The sequence below is a fragment of the Ailuropoda melanoleuca genome, chromosome 3 (genome assembly GCF_002007445.2).
Source record: "Ailuropoda melanoleuca isolate Jingjing chromosome 3, ASM200744v2, whole genome shotgun sequence".
Taxonomy (NCBI): Eukaryota; Metazoa; Chordata; class Mammalia; order Carnivora; family Ursidae; genus Ailuropoda; species Ailuropoda melanoleuca.
In genome coordinates, this window is record NC_048220.1 from 91,540,859 (window position 1) to 91,564,356 (window position 23,498).

Genomic DNA, 23,498 nt, shown 5'->3' on the forward strand with positions numbered 1-23,498 from the left:
AAAAAAAATTAAAAGCTCAAAACATATAGTAAGTTAAAAATTTCCCTCCTAGAAATCTCATTCCTCTCTTGCTATACCTTTGCTAGCACCCCTATCTAGAGGGGGCATGGAAAAGGGTATGGGGAGTTTCATTGAAGGGCAGAGAGAACCTTAACCTTAACAAGAGCTATGGCTTTCAAGAACAACCCTGAGCTTGCTCAAAAAAGAATTTTCTTACCCTTGATACCATATGCCATATGTTAAAAATCCTAAATCACAGAGTTTATGCATCACATTGGGGAAACCATTATTTTATTTTATTTGTTTTTTATTTATTTTAGAGAGAGAGTGAATGAGTGGGAGGAGGAGCAGAAAGAGAGTGAGAGGGGAGGCAGATTCCGCTGAGCATGGAGCCCCATGGGGGCTTGATCTCACAACTCTGAGATCATGACCTGAGCCCCAAACCAAGAGTCTGACACAACCAATTGAGCCACCCAAGTGCCCTAGGGAAACCATTATTATCCTCTTTTCCCTCTAATACCCTTGTTGATCAAGGACTGTGACCATCCAAGGCAACCCTCTGAGGCTATCACCTCCCAGCTCCAAAATCTGGGGCATGATTCTTTAATAGAGATAGTCCAGTTCAATTAGCCAAAAAGAATAGAACTACAACATGTCAATGTAAAATGTTACAACTAGGCAAAGGTCAAACATCCAAAGGCAGCCTGCCTTGAAGAATTTGAACAAAGTTTAAGTAAAGGGTGGCATATTGGAAGTTCTTTTTAGTTTATTTCTAATAATTACCTCTTTAATTTTAGGCTTTGGTAGGACTATTACGTGTCACCAGATTCAAACATGGAGCATTTATGCTAAGCAAATAATTCAAATCACAAATGAAAAGTTACATTCCAGGGTCCTTGTAAGGTATTAGTTTTAACAATGAAAAAGAAAAAGAAAAAGAAAACAAATAAATACACACACACACACACACACACACACCTCACACCTCTAAATAGGGGGATGGGTATTTAAATTTTGGTACTTATATATGGCAAACACTACACATCCATTAATAATCTTATGATCTAAGGCTCCGTGACTTGAGTGTGAACATTATAACGGAGTGAGAAAATTCAACAAGCTCCAAAATCATAAACTGGACCCGAATTGTAGCCTGTGGCTCTAGGAAACTAAACTCACGCATATTACAATTGCAGATACTTTCTTCCCCACTTTGTAGTAATTTAAATGGGAAACTTAAAGTCTCCTTCAGACCATGGGTGATTCTATAAACTACAGTAATTTATATAGTAGTTGTCTGGCAAAAGAGCTTCGGTTTACTTATTTATTTATTTCCCTGGACCACTTGATCGTACTGTCACTCCATCTCAAATCTGTAGCAAGTGGCTTTCTTAACTATGGTCATTTTCCCAGGTGAGGAGGAAACAATTCAAAGAGACAAACTTCTTAAGATCTGAGTAGCTTCATACATGAAGATGAGTAAAGAATAACACAAAGAAGTGTTGAAATTAAAAAGCAAATACACAAATCTCAGCAGAACAAAAACGTCAGGGATCCTTGGGTCATTCACAATTGATCTGACCTATAAATCCTAAGGATTCACCTTATGAACAAATGGACCAGGAAGAAATACGCCAAATAATTTCTCCCCATATAGTGAGGTATCATGTTTTTCTTTTCTTTTTTTCATCTTATTTGCCTCTGTCTTCCAAATTTCCAAAAATATATTATTTCTGTAATTCAAAAAACCACACAGGCATAAGAAATAATGTTCAGGGTGAGCGTGAACTTGGCTTTACCACCTAAAGAGCGCTTCTGCCTGTGTAAATTATTTTCATCACAAGCAATTGTTTCAAGGCATATAGATCTTGGTCATATTACTTGTCAAAAATTAAAAACCTTGTCAAACTCTTGCCTTTGTAGCATTATAAACAGTTGCAAAAGTGAGCTATTTGCAAAAGCAGCATCAAAAAAAAAAAAGGACAAATAATGGTCTATTTCCCTTTTATACCAAGTGAAGGGTTTCCTATAATTTTAGCAGCCATTAAGATTTACTAATGAAGACTTTGAGATGGAGTCTAAAAAAGGAAATATAAAGTTAAGTGGCTCATTTTGTGTTTTGAGAGGTAAAATATTAAGAGGAGACAGAAGTGCTATGTCATCCATCACAAACCACACGACGCTGGAAAAGTAACGCAGCCCTTGCCAGCAGTAGCCTCTGCTGAAGAACACCGTCGGCCTAGCGAGACTACCTTCTAATAGGTGAGAGGCTATTTCAATCTCCATACCCATTTAATCACAGAGCTGTTTGAGCACTGACTGCCAATTATCCTGAATTATGTGTCATATAGTAGGTTTGTGATCTGAGCTATAGTGCATTAGGGACCCAGCAGAGACCACCATGTTGATTTGACAAGGTTCTTAGAGCCGGGATGAATAAATTAACGCAACAGAATGATTCTGATGAACAGAAGATTGGAGCCAAGCTCCCAGAGATGGAAGATTAGTGACTAATCAGCTCTAACACCTGGTTTCCATAACACTCTAATAACAAGTCCTCGTGCTGCTGTGACAAAACACAACAGCCTCTGCCGGGGGGAAAATGTGAACTAGCCTCAAAAGTTATGGCTTGGGGTGTTTTATTCACGACAGGATGTATTTCACCTGTTCTTGGAAATTAGGAGTAGCAGCAATCCTCCCCAACCCCACCCCCAGCCCTCCTTATAATGGGACAGAGGGCAGGGATGGCTGTGAATTCCAAACAACCAGGTTCCCAGGAGGACAGATTGGATGAGAAATCCACTGCCGCTAACTTTACAATTCAACTTACATCAGCTACAGGGAGGGGGTGGAGGGAGAAGAAAGGAGGGGGGAAGAAGATGAGGGAAGGATGAGGCGGAGGATGGGGGAGGAGGAATCCTAATAGCTAATACTGTAGAGCTGTGGAGTCAATTCCTACATTGAAGAGAGACCCCAGGTAACAATCAGGTCTGGCTTCTTACCTTTAGGTTCAGGGTAAACAAATGCAAAAGCCCCCAGACCAGTACTCAGGCTAATCTGGAGAACATGTCGAGCCCCTCACATCTGTCACGTACAGCTAAGATGGAGGACACGGCCAGATGTCTCATATAAAAGCAAACGAAGATCTTCAAATATACTGGGCATTGCCGTTCCTCACTGGACACGTGAGGGAGCACCATTCTGGCCAGTGCCATTCACTGGCATCCGAGGAGGCAGCCCTCGAAGACCAGCATGGTCTGGTCCATTGTCACTCATCCCTTTGGCCATCCGCTTCCTGAAAGGCAAGTCACTAATTATGACATGTTTTGTTAAATCAGAAATCACTTAACCGAGAATAGCTGAGTCTCACAGAACATTTAAAATGTATGCTGAAATAGCATTTTGACATCTAGCAGATTTGAGGTATCAAAGCATTAGAATGATTCTCTCACGACTGCTTAAAAATTTGTTGGTGCCTCTCTCTGCTAACCTGACAAAAATCTACGAAACTAAGAAAACCCAATTAAATGACAACTAAATGTCTGAAGCCATGGCTGAGGGTGAGGGAGCGTTATTCACATCACAGAAGAAAAAAAAAATGTATAGCAGAAGACACACCATTTATTCTCCTGGAATTTTTCAAACACGATTTGATGCACGGGAACGAGACCGACACTCGGCTTCTCAAAGAAACAAGGCAGGTCAGACCATCTTTGCATCTCCTACTCACGATGACTGTTTCTATACACAACTGGGACTTTCTAGTCACAATCTGTTTAATTCCATAACAATCTCTAGCCAGGGGTCGGATCATCAATTTAGATTTCATGTTTCTTTTTTTATTCAGGTTATTTCCTCACACAGGACACGACGCTATGCCCCACATTTGGCTTGTCAGCCTGTGAAGACCCACGCTTTTTGCCGTGACTGACAGAGAAGCCAACCGCACATTGTCCCAAGGGCTGTTTCCGAATTTGGTCTCCCAAAGGGAAGCTCGCTAAACTCCTCGAGGCTTGCTTTAATACCGACCCATTTTCACAGCTTCATTTGTTCTAACACCTGATTCCTTCTTTGCCTCAGCAAGCCTCGCGGAAGGCAGACTGGGGGAAAGCAGCTGTTTTATCTGTATTACACTAGAAGCCATTTCCTTCACCTTGTGTCCAGTTCTTCCCCCCTGAACTCCAATTTAGGCCTAAATGTCAAAGGGAAGAGGCACCTCCTTGAAATGCAGTATATAACAGACAATCAACCTATAAGAATTCATAGCTACTCTTCTTTTTACTGTTTTGTTTTATTTTCTTTGTTGAAATATTTTAGGGAGTATTATTAAATGAAGTAAAGATTCCTCTTGAAACAGATGTTCAAAGAGAAATTCAGGGGGAGAAAAAGGAATTTTTAAAAGGGCTGATTGAACTTATAATCATAAAAGCCGCACTCTGGGACATTTGCTGAATTCCAGCCTGTTAAATGTTTCATCTTCTTACCCCAAATTATAAACGCCCTAAACCATAAAGTGGGAAGAATACAGACATCACCAATGTTCTGCTGAAGAATTACCCCCACCGCCACCAAAGGGGCCTAAAGATATATTCACAGCAGCCAATGCAGCTTCAATGGGAACAGCAGGGAGCCATTTCATGTACACAAAGCATAGGTGAGAACATAGGTGTCACCACAGCAAATCTGGAGCGAGAGACGCCTTGCCTGTGCCCCTCAAAGACACTCTGGAGATTTCTGAGGGGGGGTGAAAGGAACATGGAGGTTTACGGTTAATCTGAAAACATGCCAGGTTTCTAAGCAACTGCAGCCCACAAATGATCTTCAAGAGATGGAACCAAATGAAATTCCAGTCTTGCCTTTTATGCGGTTCAACATCATAAAATTTATGCCACAGTGAACAGGTAGGAATTTCATGGAAGAGCTTGAAACCTAAGACAGTGACTACTTGTGGGTCATAGAGCTTTTGAGAATCTGGAGAAACATAAAAACTCACTCCAGAAAATGTATTCACAAATACATAATAATGTGTGCATTATCTCATGGTTTTTGGCAAAGATAAGAATCACTGTAGAAGATATAACTAATTTATATGGTCATTTGTGACGTCATAGTAAAAGCCTCAAATTAAACAAGCTTAGCTTGGTCTGGGAACTTAGCTTCAAGATGCAGGAAAGAAAATGGTATGCTTAATGGGTAATTGTACACAAGAAAAGAGCCCTAATGAACACCCTTCTCTGTCCAAAGCTTCAAACATGAAACATTGAAAGGGGCAGGAGAAGAAGGGAAGTAGAGAAGTTGTAAAGGGTCGTAGATTGCTTTGCTCAATTTGCTACTGTAGGAAGGAAATCAAAGAAAGGATTTCTGATTCTGATCCTTGTATCTGGAAGTTTAAATGATCAATGGAGGCAAAAAATTAAGGCAACAAGATGCCATAGGAAGTACCCTTTCCATGGGCACTAAATGGTATATCAGAAAATGAGGAAGGGGGACACCTGGGTGGCAAAGTCGTTAAGCGTCTGCCTTCAGCTCAGGGTGTGATCCCAGCGTTCTGGGATCGAGCCCCACATCAGGCTCCTCCGCTGTGAGCCTGCTTCTTCCTCTCTCACTCCCCCTGCTTGTGTTCCTCTCTCGCTGGATGTCTCTATCTCTGTCAAATAAATAAATAAAATCTTAAAAAAAAAATGAGGAAGGTTCTGTTCTTCACCTATAAAGTCAGTTATGTTGAACGTACCTAACAGGCAGATATGGAAGATTAAATGAGTTAATGTGTCTGAAAGAGATTTGCAGTCTTTTAGGTATTGTACAAATGTCAGCTATCACTTTTACAAAGGGCTGCAGACTTGTAATAATATTCAGATTGGATAAAAACTCAGGAAGTCCCAGAGTCTCTTTTGCTTGCTCCTACATTAGCCTACTGACCAGCTGGCAGAATCCGTGCTCTGAACTCTGTTTGGAGTGCTAAAGAAGTGGGCACGCACTTCTGCGTCCCAACAAAATCAGTGAAGCCGCTGAAGTCTGGAATTCAGTCTGCAGCCATGCTAAACTAGTCATGACTATGTCACTTTGCATTTTCCAAATTATTTACAGCAGCGATCTTCAAAGGAGATGGTGTGCCTCAAGTTTGGGCACAAGAAAATCACTGGGATGGAGGGGAGAAAAGATGAAAACTACTATTCACTTACAATTCTTTATCTTGTGTTTGAGAAAAATAATCATTTTTATTTAAGAACAGGCATAATAGACTACTACAGTTAACACATGCATTTAATTTATATATAACACAATTAGCGAGTGTGCTTAATTGTTCTGCTTGGTGTGCATGCTCAAAAATGTTTAATATACAAGTGCTTTTACATAAGCAACATTAGTTGATATCCTGGCTATATTAGAGCATTATTCCCATGATAAAGTCAAGGAAACCAAGCATGGGAAAAGTGATTTCTGCATCATCTTATCTAGCAAGACCAAGATAAAATCCTAGGTTTTAGCTCTAAGGGCTACCCTTCAGACCTTTACAACCAGACAGGACCCTTCTGAATTCAGCTTGTGGCAGAAGTCACCAGATGGCATCCAGAAGGCTGTAGACCAGACTGGTGTTCGATCAGAAAGCATAAATAGGGTGAGGACATAAGAAGGGGAGATGGGCTGGCTTTCTTGGGTCTGTGAGGTCAGAGCAGCTCTGCTAACAGCATCCAGTAGTATGTACAGCTAAGTGGCAGCACGCAGTGATCTCAAACCAGTGCAAATTGATCATGTCTACTATTACCATGGACAGTCCTTTAAGTGCCCCAGATACTCAAATATGGAAAAATGAGACACTTCTCTCCACCCCCTCCAACCAAAAAAACAAACACAAAAACTTGTTACCAACACTACGTTTATGTATTATTTATAAATGGCATTTTCAGTATTTCTTGCACTTTCCTATCTTCCTGTAAGGTGCTATATAAATGCTAACTATTGTTTGTATTTAACAAGCCTCAGCTAGAGGAAAAATGTATACCTTGGTTTCTGCAGTCGGCGAAAAAAAAAGCTGAAAGGAAATTGCCTATTCTGGGTTACAGCAACATAAACTTGACTTCCTCACCTTGCACTCTCCTCCCTGTATGTTCAGAGCCAAGAATTCATTTTCTTGGATATCTTCAAAGGATATGTTTCAACAACAGGAATTAGTATAATTCTTGAAAACAGCAAGTAATCTTTTCTTCTAAGTTTTGTGTACATGGGTTGAGTGCCCAGAAATGGGTCTAAAAATATGCTGTTTTTTTGAACATGGAGATTTCAAAGGCAGGTGTGCTTCTGGGCAAAAAATAAATGTGAGAAAGCTATGTCCTTTTATAAGTCAAAAAGAAAATGCAAAATTACCTTCAATGTGTAAAATGAGATGGGTATTTAATAATTAATTTAGCAGATTAGTTTTAGTAAATTAATTATATTGGTACATTTCCATTTCCGAAATCTGTATCTGAAATAGGTCTTAAAAATTCAGTAACTGGCTATTTTTTTCTTTATGGTTCAGGTGGCTCATATTGCTGATTCTGCAAGTCAGCCTGCTTGGATATGAGCCACTTACATATAAAATACATATGTTACAGAATCATAGACTCTGAAGGCTGGCAAAAATCTCTAAAATAAGCTACTGATCCCTTATTTCTGAAAGGAGGAAAGAGTGTCCCCAAAATGGCAAATCAAACAGCTGAGTCTGTAAATAACAAGAAACCTACTAAACATGGTGTATTTATTCAACACATAATTGCTGAGTATGAAACACTGGCCTGAGTCTGGGTACATAGTTGTATTCAAAGACAAAGATATGGCTACATAAATGATCAGAATTAAGGAAGGTATTAGTTGACAAGGAAGATGTTTAACAATGTGTTATCAGGTCTTTACTATGTAAATAAATGAGCTGCTAACAGGGCAACTTCAACTTAAACACCTGTTTACTAGCAAGTATTAGACCTATCAGATTTGCACACCAGGAAATGGGGGGAGATGATTTCCTAAAAACTGTATATCAAGTAAGAGGTACAGTCAGGACCACTCTATCGGTTATGTGAAGCTGAATGCATCATCAAAACAGCATCATTTTCATGCTTGACCTTTTGTACCATCACCTCAAATCATGTGTGTGAATGTGAGGTATAAAATAGACAACAATGAGTGATGGTTTACAGCAAATCACGGTGAAAAATAACATAACGGGCCTTTAAATGCAACCTTGCCTAAGTTGTACAAATAATGTTAGTTCTCCTTGCTTTGAATTTGTGGTAAAGAGGCGGAAGCACAGAAATGAAGACCTAATAAGAGATAAGGTTTTTTTTAAAACAAAACAAAACAAACAAACAACAACAAAAAAACACAGAGGGACGCTTTACTTTCAGACTCTCTTCCTAAGTTGAAACAAAATGTTCATATTGCTAAAATTAGGTATATTTTTAAATGAATCCATATAATGGAAATGCACACATTTCATACACCTTTCACTATCTGCACACCCAAATAATTTTGAACTCAAGATAGCCTAAAGTTGTTATTATTATTATGTTTAATTTTGGGATGATTTCCTCATAAAGGCAACAAAGGAGAAACAGAATCATGGATTACCTTATGTCTGAAATGTCAGCAACATAGGAAGTTGGTAGGCTTGTATGAAAATTCCTTTTATTTCAATACCTCCACTTAAAAAAAAAAAGAAAACTCTTCTCTGACAATTTATTTGGGGACAGACTAAAAAGGCAAATGGAAAATTAGAAGTCCTGCATTCTTTTACACTTAGGAATACTCTAAAGTTGTAAAAACAATAAATAACACAAAAAGTTTAGAAAGCATTTTAGAAAGATTTCTAAAGTCATTTTTTTGAAGAACAAGTTTTTCTCTTCACTGTCACAAAATAGCGCAGAACATGGAAGAAAAATAATGAAAATGAAGTTCCCAATTAAATATAAAAAAAATACAAAACAATTCAAAGAGTACTTTTAAAAAGCAACAATATTCTTTCAAGAAAATAAGACTTATGTAATGTTTAATGGATGCACTGAACTCTGTAACAGCATACTCAAAGAATAATTTCACATTCACTCAAATGAATTTTGAAAAAATCGTTAAAAACATAGATATTAGCAGAATTTCTCCCATGCAGGACCTTTTTTTTTTTTCCAATTTAAATCATTAGCAATGCTGTTTTCCATCTAATCATCTAAATAGCAAATGCTAAAATAATGTTTAACTGAAATGTTTGCTACTTTGTTTAAATTTTGATAAAAAAGCAAACTGCACATACATACTGAATTTGATAGGGGTTATTAGTTATCAGAAATTACAAAAATCTTCCTTAATTTAACTTGCATTATGGGTGAAATCTCAAATAAGATCTGCTACCTAAAATGACTTTTTTTTTTTTGAGAAGGAACAGAGACTACCTATACATAATACCTAGATAATGAAGAGTAAAGAGAAGTGTTTTAATTCTAAGTCCCTTCTAACAAAATCTAAGATTTTAGGCAAAATGCAGTGCGTAGATTTCTTAAGTGTCATAACAAGACAAAAAAATGCAAGCGATGCAGATTGTTTTATGTGTGCTGTTTTACAATGAAAAATTACTTCAATGTGTTTGTCCATCACTCCACTGAAACCAACTCACAATTTTTGTTACATACAGAATTGACTACGTAGAATTTCAATGTTTCCATTAATACATTTATATGCAAAAGTAGGAACTCATTTAGATATTTTGTTTCATCTAAGCAGTAATATTTCTTTTACCCATGTTGAGCCAAAGGCAGGTACAGATCTTTTCTGCTTTACACAACAGTAGGTCAGTTACCCATGTTGACCTAAAGGTATTGTACACAGATCACACACGCACACACTCTCACACACTTGCATGCACATACAAATGAGCTACTTCCTAGAAAAACCCGAGAACTAAGAAAAATCAAAGATTTAAAAATGCAAACATTCCTGCTGATTTAAAAGAATGAAGGGAAAGAAGAAAAAGGGGAAAGGGGAAATTAGGAGGGAGGAAGGAAAATTCATTACGATAAGGAACAGAGAGGAGTGAAGGGCTAACACTAGATTTGTTTTGATAACATTAATGGTTTCATTTCAGGGAAAATGAGGGCAACCAGTTCAGCATTTTTGCTGTCACGGGTTCTAAAATACTATGGCCACTGTACCCAACTTCCTACAAAATCTTTTAGGAAAACCATTGCTCACACATAGCCTGTGGTTATTTCCAGCCAATCTCTCTGCTGATCTGCTTGAAGACTCCCCTTCTGCATCTAAGAAATGCTAGAGTGGAGGAAATGAAACACCTACAGACAGCAGAGCTCAACCAGACTGTAGGTAAGTGGGCATGGCGGGCTCAGACGACTGACTTCTCCAGAGGGAATGAAGGATAGCCGAGGAAAGAAAGGAGCAGAGGATTTGTAGATAAGCACTTCATCTGAGAAGTACCAGGGAAGAGGGAAAGGTGAGGAGAACCAGTGAGAGCACCCAGTCAGATGATACCCAGGCTGACAGCCTTGGACTCCAACACTTCCTTCTCTTGCTCTCCCAAACCTGCTTTGATGAGTAGCCTTCACATCTGCTCTGCTGTCTCATCCTTCACTCCCGTTCTCCCATCTAGGAAGAATATCACCTTGATTATTTAAAAAATTTCCACATGAAGCTGCTACCAGGGCATTTTAACCTCAACACTGAGCCCTGACCGCAGGATGACCAGCTTTCCTGGTCTGCCCCAGACTCGGGAGATTCCTGGGACCTGGGATTCTCAGTGCTAAAGCCAGAATTGTCACAGACAAATGGGGCAAGATGGTCACCCTACCTAACCATGCATTTCTTCTCTGGTGCCCAGGTCCCAAGGCTCACACAGACACTCTTAACTAAATCAGGGAGAGAAATAAAAGGGAGTCAAAAATGACGTTTTAAGTATATAACCAGAAGTTCAGGGAAGCCTCAGGAAGCCTATGCCATCAATAAGCCTTATTTACTAAAGGGGAAGAAAGATGCCTGCAGTGTATAAATCCTATGGTAACTGTTAATCCTCTCCAGAAGAAATAAATAAATAAAATTTAAAAAAAGAATGCAGCTGATAAATTACTTAACTGAAAACGTAATGCTCAAAGCAGTAACCACAATGCAATAATTATTGGACTTGATTAAACATAAAAATAAATCTGTCTTTTACTTCCCTCTCATTCCCATTAGTACATACAATGAAAGGAAAAGCCTTTTTAAAAGGTACCTCACAGCCAATTTTTCCCCCTTAATTCTGCATTGTAACAAACAAAGGTAAAATCAAAAATCATGCAAGCGAAGTATAAGCTTTTTCCCATTATCCTTAGAAGGGTGACAGTGCCAATTAAAAACACGTTTCCATGCAGCTCTCAGCAAATGCTTTTTTTAACTCCTTGATAGTGGAATGCCTTATTAAGAGGAAAAGAATCACAAAGTATAATGGCTTATAATTCATCGATATTTCTGGTGAAATCAAACTATTGGTCTCATTTGAAATGTAGAAAACCCCTCCTAACCTCATTGACATACCGTTCCTTGTTTAAATGCCAGAGACTAACATAAACATCTAATATCTAAAAATGAATGCTAACAGTATTGCCTTTCTAAAAGCAACAAGTAAAAGTTGGATTATTTGATAAAACACTGTCAAATTTAAGATATTTCTGCTTTAAATGGAAGATTGTGGCCATATTTTATACGCATGTGTGCAAGTCTCAATGTGACTTTTTTTTCCCCTCTGTGGAGATACTTGGCTTTGATTTTATTTTTATCATTTACGCTCTGAAATGCCAACACCACGCCATTCCTACAAAACACACTTTTATCCATTTTTTTAAAAGTCTGCGTTCAAGTTAGAAAGTAAGTCATATCTCCAGATCTCGTTTTGTAAAGGTTGTACTCGCCACAGGCTTAACACGACGGTAGGAGACAGTGTGGAAGGGATCCATAAAGTAGTATTACCCTTTGTGATGGTGCGTCTCTGCAGGACATTCCGGCTTAACTCTGCTGTCTGCGCTAACACTCCCTCCTTACCCACTGGGAGAGCGCACTAAAGCACAGCTATGGACCAAGAACTCCAGCGAGGATGAGAAACTCGCTTCCTTCACCTTGTTCTGGAGCTGCTTTAATAAAGCTGGAGAAAATCTGGATGCCATGAGAAAGAGTTTCAAATTTGAAAGACAAATGTATAAACACCCTGAAGTCTGAGGGCATAGGCCTTGACATTCAGACAACGGTATGCATCATTCAGGAAGTTTCACTTTGGCAGGAGGCCTATAAATGCAGCAATTTTTCAACCTCAACATGTCACTTGTGATTTTAAAAAGCTAACTATTGTGGTTGCAGGGAGGCAACACTGCAATGTAATGAGCTTATATTAATTGCCTCCTTCACTTGCCAAGTGGACTTAGGGAATAATACATTAAATTTGCCTCCAAATGAAATGTTTATAATTTTTCATTTGTCACTGTAAGAGTGAAATTACAACTCTGTGGTTATGAGCGCTGCAAGGTGTAAGGATATGATCACACTCTTCCCATTCATGTTAACAGGAAAGCGGCACGCTCTTCGGGCCAGAGACTCAGAGGCTTTGTACGCTGTACAGCAGGGACAATGTGTACAGCAGGGACAATGTGGATCTGCTGCACTTCTTTTTTTTTTTTTTTTTTCTAGTAAATGTCCTGAGAGTTTCATTTAATTCAATAGACCTCACTTTGTTATTCTGGCAAAGGGAGTGATAAGTAATACCAATTCACATGTAGGCCTTGTGATACTTAAGCTCACTTCAGTCCCTTTCTGTGCCCCAATTATCTTCAGGCCACATTTTACCACTTTCTCTGATAGGAATATGGGCAGCTGCCTGCCACTTGTCCTTCCTCACATCAAATACTCCTCCCATCATACTCGATCTTTTCTCTGAGTCTGGATACCCATCCTAGTCCCTAAGATACAACCAAATCACTTGTACCTCTTCATAACTGACCCAAACAATGACAGTCACTCTACTCTCAAATGCATGCAAATCAGTAAAGAAAGTTTTGTGAAGAACTTTATTTCCTGCCTCTTTAAGCAAATTAACTTCAAAGGATTTAAAACCAGCTTAAATATGTCATTTTCAGATTTAAACAACGGGGGGAACCCTTCTCCATTCTAGAAGGAGAGAGAGGTAGTTTTGGATTTTAGTATAATTACCTATTTCCCTTACTAGTTAGTAGTGACTCCCCTGTGTTACAATATTTTATAACTTATATTTACACATATTTCAAATGATACCATAATATATAACTACCATCCGTTCAGTACAAAATCCACTCATTAAATCTTACAGGCTGCCAGTTGAAAAACCAGAGAAAAGAGGCCTTTCACTTTATCATGTAGAACAAATTTATTTCCCCTTTGTCTTAACCTCCCCTGGCCGGACTTCACCTGGTTGTTACTTATATAACTAAAAGTATCATTAATATGATTAAGTAAAGAGACAGTTGCCCTGGGCCGACACCCTCAGCCATACGAAGAACTTAGAAAAGCTTCGACAGTTCAGTTTCTTTTTACCACGTCCCAGGTAAAATTCTTAGCTTGAGCTACCTACAGCCTCCGAGAGTGAGAGGGGAAGTATTAAAAATATATTACCCCATCCAGATCAAGCCACAGGGATCACACAGAGACTGCTTTCTTCTCCATTCTGATAGCTATTATTCACCCCTACTTATTACATCTATAACTTTTTTATGGTTTTCAGAAAATATAAAACTACGGGAAGGCAACTTGCATAGACGATACAATCATAAAAGTAAGGCTTGCAGTCAAAGGACATAAAATCTGACATAGAAGAGAAGGCGCACACACAAATGATCATAATTGGCCACTTCAGAGAACAGAGGTTTTGAAGTTAGATAAGCAGGGTACCTCAGCTATTTTGGAAGCATAGGGCTAATTTGGATTTCTGAGTTCCAACTGTACCTACCTTTTAGAGATGGCTAAGGAATAAATGAGATACAATTGTGAACCCTCTGGTCCAGTTCTCCCAAATAATACACATTTAACAGATAGTATCTATTTTAATAATTAAAGGTATTATAACACACAGCCCAGTGAGGTAGAATACTAAAATGACAGGAAAAGTTCAGTGACTTTGGGAGGTGGGAGTAGCCCTACCTAGCTGGGGGGTTCAAGGGAGACACCACAAAAAGTAAAGGACTGTGTTTAGTCATAAAGAAAGGGTTTGGTATGTAGAATGAGGTGGGGAGAGTCTCAGGGGGGAAACATAGGCACATTCAAAAATAACTAAATTATTCTACGTTCTATTTTCTATGTTAATGTCAAGGACCACCAGGAATGTTCTAGATGATCAGTTAGGAAAACTAGGAGAAAGCCTCATTGAGGGAAGATCAGCAAAGATTTATTATTTATTTGATTGAGGATCTCTGAATATTTTAGACATTTACCAGATCTTTAGAAAGTAATCTGGCAATTTCGTGCAAGAGTTTGGAATTGAGAAAGACCTCAAATGAGCAGGTGGAAGCACAGTGATAGTTTAAGCTTGAGGAAACAGGCAACTTTTATCAGAATAATGACAGTTCAGAATAAAAACAACCTGACGGAAAGGAGAGACACTGAAATTGTAGAAAATACAAGACTTGGCAATTAATTGGATGTGGGGTATGGCAGAGGAAGGGGAACAAATACAAAAGACATGCATTTGAAGTGTGGACATCTAAGAATGTGACAAAATGTTAAACAGAAAAGAGTCATCAGTGTTGGAGATGTTATTAGCTTTTGGATCACATAAGTTAGCTTGGCTCTTGTGTAATATGTTACAGTGTTGAAAACTTAAAAAGCCAACTGTCTTACCCAGGGCCATCTGAAAATTAAATTACTGATAATAATGAATTTCCGAGTAAGTAAAATATCTGTGGTGCTTAATAAGTTTCAGGGTACATTTAGAATCTAAGATACAGGGGAAATAGTTTTCAAAAAATGAAAAAAAAATTTTTTTTAATTTAAAGAGGATGAAAGCATTCAGGCTCATCCTCAAACAAAGCAACAGGGCATCTATAATATTTACACTGGGTACAAAATAAAACATTGTCACATGTTTGTTTTATTTACTAACCATTGTTCTTCAGTATTTCATGAAACAAGGTCTGTATTTAACAGTACTAACAATGTGTCAAAACAGCAGTGTGGGAAGTGAGGGCACTAGTGAGTACCCCAAAAGAAATCCACCCGATGAGAGGAAGCATTTGCTTCATGTGACAGAGAAAATTAAATCTTCATGCCTACATAAGTACATAAGAATAAGCCCAAGTTGAAGGTGGCATTAATCTCAATCACTGTTTATTTGTGGGTGTTTAGACATATTACATGCAGGGTATGTTTCTATTATTGTTGTTTTGAATGAAGCATGCTGCATTTCATTGTGAGGAAACCAGGGAAATAATTTTCTCAGTTGCAGAACTCTAGTAACAAAGGGAAAAAAACTACAAAACTCAGTTCACTTTATAGCCTTGCATGCTTAGCTCTCTTTATTTCAAGGGAGTGGAGAAAAGAAATCAAGAACAAACCATTCCCTCAAATGTTATTAATAACAGAATTTCTCCACCTCATTATACATTTTATGCTTTAAAAAATCACATATGGATCATTAAAAAAGATTAAGATATGTCTGAAAAGAATTTCAGCAAAAAAGTGGTTAACATTTATCATAGCTTTTCAAAACAAAATTGAATTCTACTTTATCTGAAAATTTTCCAATGCAATATTACTTTTTCTTACATATACAGCCTGCAACTTACCTAGGGCACTATTTGTCATTTGGACAACTTAAGTACGCCACACACACACACACACACACACACACGCAAAAATCACCTTGAGACAAACGAGAAATTCTCTCTGGGGAAACTTAAAACTGTATTAAAATGATAAGTAGCAAGTCTTCACTCTTCCTTCATTAACTTAGGCAGACAAGTGTGATATACACACACCAAAAAAAATCAAGGTTCCAACATGCTCCTGGTCATAATAATCATCTTTGCTTCCTCCAGTCCACAAAGTGTGTTCATTTTTACAAAGATATTATAAGCTGTGATGGAAAAACCCAGTACCCAGAGGAGTCTTCCAATTATCCACACAGGTAGCCTAGCCCATCTGGGACCCCCAACAGGTATGGGTCAGGATTTAAGGATTCAAAATAATTATTGCAAAGGAAGTGCTTGAATGAGTAATTTCTCTTCGGTATTCTAACCACCCACAGTAGTTGAGCAGAGAGAAAACAAGCAGAAATTTGGGTAAAAAGGTAGTGATAACAGTGGAAGTAATAAAATTCAGGTGTGTCCACTGTCTTATGCTGTGGTACAGATTCTACAAGAACATTTTCCAAGCTACCCAGCAATCTCACTTCACAGGTATGTCCGTCAGAACAGTGTTATGTGCCACCTGCTGCAAATATTCACCCTTCAGAAATCTGGGCCCCACATCAGAAACAATAAGCCAAAAGGAAATCTATGTCCATAGTTCACATGTATGTATACAGAGACTGAGGCAAGGGATGTAGTCAGAGGGAGCAACACATCATATCTTCAGACTCTGTTCTAGATTTTAGTTAAATCCAAAAATGAATTCAAATTGCTTTCTCAAAAATAAAAATCATGCAGAAAATAGAAAGAGACTTTCTTAGAGATTTCTCTTAAAAATATCAAAAATAAAAAATGAAGGCTAAAAATATCAATAGTTTCTGCCCCCAAACCACCAATATTGAGACTAGTCAAGAACTAGAGTTTTGGATGGTAAGTCCCAGTCTAGGTGTGGGTCCCCCGTTCCAGCACAGCTAGATGAGGGGTCTTAGGCAAAATTACCCTTCGCTCAGCCTCAGGATCCAAACCCATAAATGTTAAAAATGACAAGGACCCTACTGAGTCTACGTATTAGAGGTTTAAGGAGATAGTCTCCAGATCGAGCTTAGCACAGTGCCCATGTCACATACCTCACACAAATTCTAGATATAAGGCACACTTTTCTCAAATTTCCTTAGAAAAGATCTCATCTCTCAATATTTATATTCTGGTATCTTTTGCAAATGCTCTACATTAAACGTTGCACTATATATCCCAGTATGCTATATTGTTCTTGATTGTTGGACTACTATTTTCATTTTCGAGTGCCTGTTTTATAATGTTGTTAAACATTTTGAATGTCACTCCTGCTGTTTGGAGAAGATATGCTGGCTTTTGTGATTTCAGCCAATGTTCATTTGGATGCCATTGAGGTTGATTTACCAAAATGGAGGTGACGGTACTTAATACTGATTTTGTAATAGTTCCCTGGGGTATGACATTACAATAGCTAGAGCCAAATGAACATAAGCCCTCTTGAAGATCCTCTGCTGGTTTGTCTTTGTTTGTTTCCCATATCCATTTTCTACTGTTCCTGCTCTCCTCTGGAAGCTAGGAAACTGAACTCTAGACCTCGCTACCCCTGCCCTATTGGATTCAGCTAAAGAGAGGCAAGAGCAAGAGTTCAGAGGGAAGGGGGAAGTCCAGGGTGGTTTTTTTCCCATTCTGCTTTCCCTCTCCTTCTCTCTTTCGCTGGAGTCTTCATGGTCCTAGAATTGGCTGACCTGCAAACCCACGAGGCTTTAGTAGGTTTTTGAAAGAGTAGTAATAACTTGATTGTGTGTTTTTCCCCTGGGAAGGAATTGAAAAGAATCATATTTGTTAATCTTCCCACAAGGACTTCTATAGTGTCTTTATCCTTCCTTAAAAACAGTTTAAGCTATTCTCTAAGAGGAAATCAGATTCTATGTAAATACTTCAGTGAATATATACACTCCTTTGATGTGAGCAGTAAGCAAGAGTACGTGTGAGCCCTGTTGTGGGTAGGTGGCTCGGGCACTGGAGGAGGTATCAAGATGAACCACGCCTGATTAGTGTGGGTGAGGAGTGTCCTGCCGCATGTCTACAGACTTCCCACAGTGATAGATGTCCTTATCTGCCAAGAGCTATGCTAAGCATATAAATCATGTAAAATATATAAATACATATAAATCACTTAGGCAAGGCTACTCTTTTACAGGGAGTTCATTCCTATAAATGAACAACTGTGCAAAACAAACACATGAAACAACACTTTTCATATTAACTCTAACCCTAACCCATTTGACTTTTATTCCATGGCACCAAGAGGAAGGGATATAGGTCATAATAGGAATTTCTTTTTGGAAAAATAATGGCTTTTTTTTTTAAGATCTATTTATTTATTTGATAGAGAGAGAAAGAGAGAGAGAACACAAGCGGGAGGGGCAGAGGGAGAGGGACAGACAATCTCAAGCAGACGCCACACTGAACACGTAGCCCAACCCAGGACTCCATCCTAAGACCCTGAGATCAGGACCTGAGCTGAAACCAAGAGTTAGCCACTTAACAAACTGCACCATGCAGGTGTCCCTGAGCAAGTGAAAATTTTAATTAGCATAGCTGCTACTGTGAACAACAGCTAATATTTATTGACTCTTCAATATGGTCTATGTACTACGCTGAGTATATTATGTGTGGTCTGATTTATTATTCTAAACGACAGAGTGAAGAGAGTACTCTTATCCTTTTTATTTTACTAAGAAAGAAACAGAGGCTCGTGGGGTTAATGTGACTTGCTCAGGGTAAGAAACGTAAGTGGCAGAGTTGGGAAATGAATGCTGGCAGGCTGACCTTAGTGTCTACAAGATATAATATCACTATAATACTAGCTCATATTTATTTATTTTTAATTAATTTATTTATTTTAGAGAGAGAGAGTATGAGTGGGGGTGGGGGCAGAGGGAGAGGGAGAAGCAAGCTCCCCCTGAGCACAGAGCCAGGGCTCAATCCCAGGACCCTGAGATCATGACTTGAGCCCAAATCAGGAGCCAGATGTTTAACTGACAGAGCCATCCAGGTGCCCCAGTACTAGCTCATATTTAATGGACACTTATCATGAAGTATAACCTTGTCATGGCTTTATTTCCATATTTTCCTTTCTACAACTACTATCATCCCATTTTACAGATGAGAAAATTAAGGCATAAAGAGCCAAAGTAGATTGCCCTTGTTTACACTGCCAACAAGAGAACAGAACTGCAATTTAAACCCAATTCTTCTGACTCCTAAGAAAGCACCATATCTCACTGCACAGATGCTTCCATTCCAGAGTTTAATTATTAAACACAGGCATCATTTTCAATATCAACAAACATTTATAGCACACTTTCTATGGTCAAGGCCTCATACTAGCTGCCACAATTGAATGCAAAGAACTGAAGTTCCTCCTATCATTAACCTTAAAATGAAGCTAGGAAAACAAAGCACAAAAGCTCATGAAAAATCAAAGGGTTGATTCTGTTAAACATAATTTTAAAAAAATATTTAAAACATATAAAACGTAAGCAGGTGATTATTTGAAATGGAGAAGAAAATTCAGGGAATGAAGACATCACTGGGGACTTGTACAATTTTCCAGAATGAAACTCCAGTCAGTGTTAAAGAAGAGAGGTGGGCTCTCAAAAATAAAATAAAATAAAATAAAATAAAAGTGGAGAAAGATATGTAGACAATTTTAGCAAAGACAGCTGGCAAATACAGAGAGGAGTCAATGCAAACTGAAGACAAGTTCAAATGTCAGCAGAGCGTGGACCGTATTCTATCAATGAAAAGATGTTTGACCTCAGCCGCGACATGATATGAAGCACTGCTTGAAGAAGATAATTCTCTGTTCTAGGTAGGTACAAACAACTCAAGCTTGTACAGAGGAAGTAAATGAAGCTACAACTAAGTTGAGGGTTGATGTAAGATTTTTCAGAACACCTATATGGCAGCCCCTGTCAGCATGTTTATGCTTACACTGAAAAACAGGCAGATTGATTTTCCCTGATTAAGGCTGCTTCAGTCTGGTCTGATGAGTAAATACCCAAAGCAGCCACATGCTTAGCTGCCCTCCCTCTGCAATTACCACGTATTTCTTTTCCACTGTACTCAAGGTGTGGATCTAAATTTGTAATTCTTAACTTTTTCAGAGTAGGCACACATACCAGTCTCTTGATCTTCCGATTCCCCTGCTCCTACTACGTGGGAGGAACCCTGATTCTTTCATTCATTGTTTACCAAATACCTACACAGCCTCAGGCCAGGTGGTAGGCTTCAGAGATGCAAAAATAAAATATCTCCGTCTCTAAAGAGCTCACAATCTGCTTAAGGGAGACAAAGAAGTGAGCAGTCACAATATGTTGGCTGAAGTGCTGCAACAGTCCCATATACAGGGTGCTATGTGATCGTACGTAAGAAAGCCTTCATTGTGCCTGGTGTGTTCTGCCTTGTCTTCCAGAAAAAGGGATTTTTCACTGAGCTGTGAAGAAAAAGTAGCCATTCTCTAGGTGGCTTAGAAGGGAAAAGATATTCCTGACAGAGAGTGGAGGATGTCCAAATGCCTGGGAATCTGAGTAACTGTACGAAGAATGATCCAGAGCTGAGTTTAAGATAAGAGAGAGATCAAGAGCGGCTAGAGACCACAGGGTGTCTGAACTTGATTCTGTGATTACATTTGAGTTCAGAAAAAACCACAGAGGGAGACCTAAGGAGTGGAGGGGTAAGAACAGACCAGAATAAAATTCATGTACATCTTAAAGTTATCATTAAAAAGGTCATCTAATACTATCAGGTGATGTTCTCCCTAGTCCTAGAGAATTGAAGACACCACATTTTGTCAGAATTTGGACTTAGAACTTGCTGAGTCAAAAAAACAAAACAAAACAAAAAACCACTATCCTTTTGTATTTTCCCAGCTCTGGTCAATAATGCCAACTAAAGAATTACCCTTCTACCTCCCAGCTGTTAACTCAGACAAGTTGTGAGTCAAGAATTTGTCTTAACCAGTCATCCAGGTGGCCACAAGTGGAAAATGAAGAAATGATAAGGAAGGTTTGGTCTTACCAATTACAGGAACTTTAGGCCAGATCCATAACCTGGCTTTGATTAATCTAATCTAATTAGATCAAATCTAATCTTGCCTGGTTCATGATATTAAACACATGTCTCTACCAATCTTAGGCTCTGAAGACCAGCCGCGCTAGGTTCAATATTACTGAGAAAGGTCTACTCCCTGACTCCAACTCCCTATGCTCTGCACCTCCAGAAAAATGTGAAATTATTAGAGAGGAACATTATGATATCACTGAGAACAGGCTGCTTGGGTATTTAATGGTCAGGAATAAGAAGGTTAACAAAAATAATGGAGATATTGAATGCCTCTTCCATATTTGCTGCTTTAATGTGTTATTTAAAGCTAACTACACTTTGGCAAAAAGTTTATACGGAGGTGTGATTTACATAACTTTTCATAAAGATGACTCAAATTAACTAGAAAAAGATTTGGAACTTAAAACAATCAAAATAATAAACCTCCCTTCCATATATGTATTTCTTTACAGTTTAAAGAACACAAAACTTAATTTTGCCCGAAACTCTTAACAATATTATGGGACAGAAAGGACAGATTTTCATGTCCAGCCGACCTTATCAGACACAGATAACTGGTAGGTACTTTCCAAAGACAGGCTATAAAATTGGTACAAATGCAAAAATTACCAGTGATCAGGAAACCAAATATCTAGGCATCTACTGGCAGCTTCATTCTGAGGACAGAAAAAAAAAAAAATCTGACTCTTTCCCTTCTATCTGAAGGTGTGTGTGTCCATGTGTAAAACAGTGTTTTGTAGACATAAGTCCCACCTGTACCATGGACTTAAACTAATAACAGCAACAGCTTTAATTTGATATATGAACAACCATTTACAAAATATTTCTCCAGTCACTGCCTAATACAAACTTCATTTTCATAACATGAAACAGGGAGGCATCATGATGTTTACTTTACAGACGAGAAAAGAGAAGTTCGGAAATTTCTTTCGGGATTTTGCAACGAGCAAACGTGGAGGCAGCTGGAGTTCTGGTACTTGTAGCCCCATGTCAGTCCCATGGCAGGAAAACGTCCCAGTTCTACCAAACAGTTAGAATGTCCCCCTCTCCTAGTCTCCCTTAAACTGTATCATACCCCTCTGGATGCAAAGCCATATTCTACCTTTCGTTAACAGTATGAATATTTCCATATCTTACTTTTCTTAGTCTCTTCACTAACTAAAGGCAGGAAAACAACAAAAAACTTCTGATAGGCCCAGTGTAAGGTTTTCACATATTGTGTTCATCAAACCAATCTTTAATTGACTTTAATTTGATGTCTATGTCTTGTGGAAGAGACAGTTATAGCTCATTAGTATGTTTGTTCTCTCCTCTTAGCGGTCACTCAAACCACAGGCTCTTCCACTCCTGAAGTTCATGGCAGAGATCCAGCCAATGGGAACTGAGTGGAAACGAGGCCCACCATTTCCAAGCTGAGAAAGTTAAGGAAACCTCCCATTTATAATCCTCACTTCTTTTTCCCAGCTACTCATTTAATAAACAATACCTCAAGGACCTAGAAAGGGCTGAAGGCACAATAAAGAGTGAGTTTGGGTCCCTGAATCACATAACGGGCACAGTTCATTCCTCTTGCATCCTCCACTCCATTCCCTGCTCCCACCAACCTGTACTGGACTGTGTGATAGGAGCAATAAAGAAACCCTTATGATGTGAAGCCACTGAGATCTGGAAGTTATTTATTACAGCTGTTAGCCTACCCAGACTAATACAACTCTCCATTATAAAAAGCTAATATCTACAAAGAACTAATATTCAACACATCCAAAAGAGTATACATTGTGAAAAGATTTTAATAAGCTATTTCATATTGCTGATTCTGAGAATACATTTTGGGGAGGGGGGGAGAAAGCCCCACAATGCTGCCCTTTCAAATAAAAACCCTCCAAATAATGATTTTTATGATCAAATTTTCCTATCATAGAAATCTGTAGGTCATGATAGATAAATTCTACGAAGCACACATTGTAATATAAGACTGGTATCAAGATATTCAGGACATACTAATAAGCAAAGCATGGATGGACAAATCTAATTTAAGGCAGTCCTGCTGAGTCATTCAAGATATCTATCTACCCAAAATGAACATAATCCATTAGCATCAAAATAACAAATTCCCCCAAATGCAAAGGGGTCTAGTTCTGTTCATGACTTTTATCAGCATGACATGTGGCTAATATTCATTTATCAAACAGTAAGGGCATTGTTTTGCACTCAAATAATTATCAGTTAATGAAGCTTAAAAAAAAAGTCTCTTACATCTAGAGTGAATTATTCTTTCTATGGTGCTTACCCTCATATTCCTAAATACTTAAAATGTTCCCATAGTAAATGAGGTCAGCTTATATAAGCTCAAAAGCAATAGGATATTTTAGCCTCAGAGCATAATAGCAGAATATTAGAACACATTCATTCAATTCAGAAATTGAGTCTATTATTCCATACTTGGCTACATGCCTTTTACAGTTACAAATAAAG

General features: G+C 38.4%; 1 protein-coding gene across 1 annotated transcript in view; it reads right to left on the minus strand.

The window, feature by feature from the left end:
* TENM2 (teneurin transmembrane protein 2) overlaps positions 1–23,498 on the minus strand; it is a 1,230,113-nt gene that overhangs the window by 1,025,103 nt on the left and 181,512 nt on the right. The gene's annotated exons all lie outside the window — the stretch shown is intronic.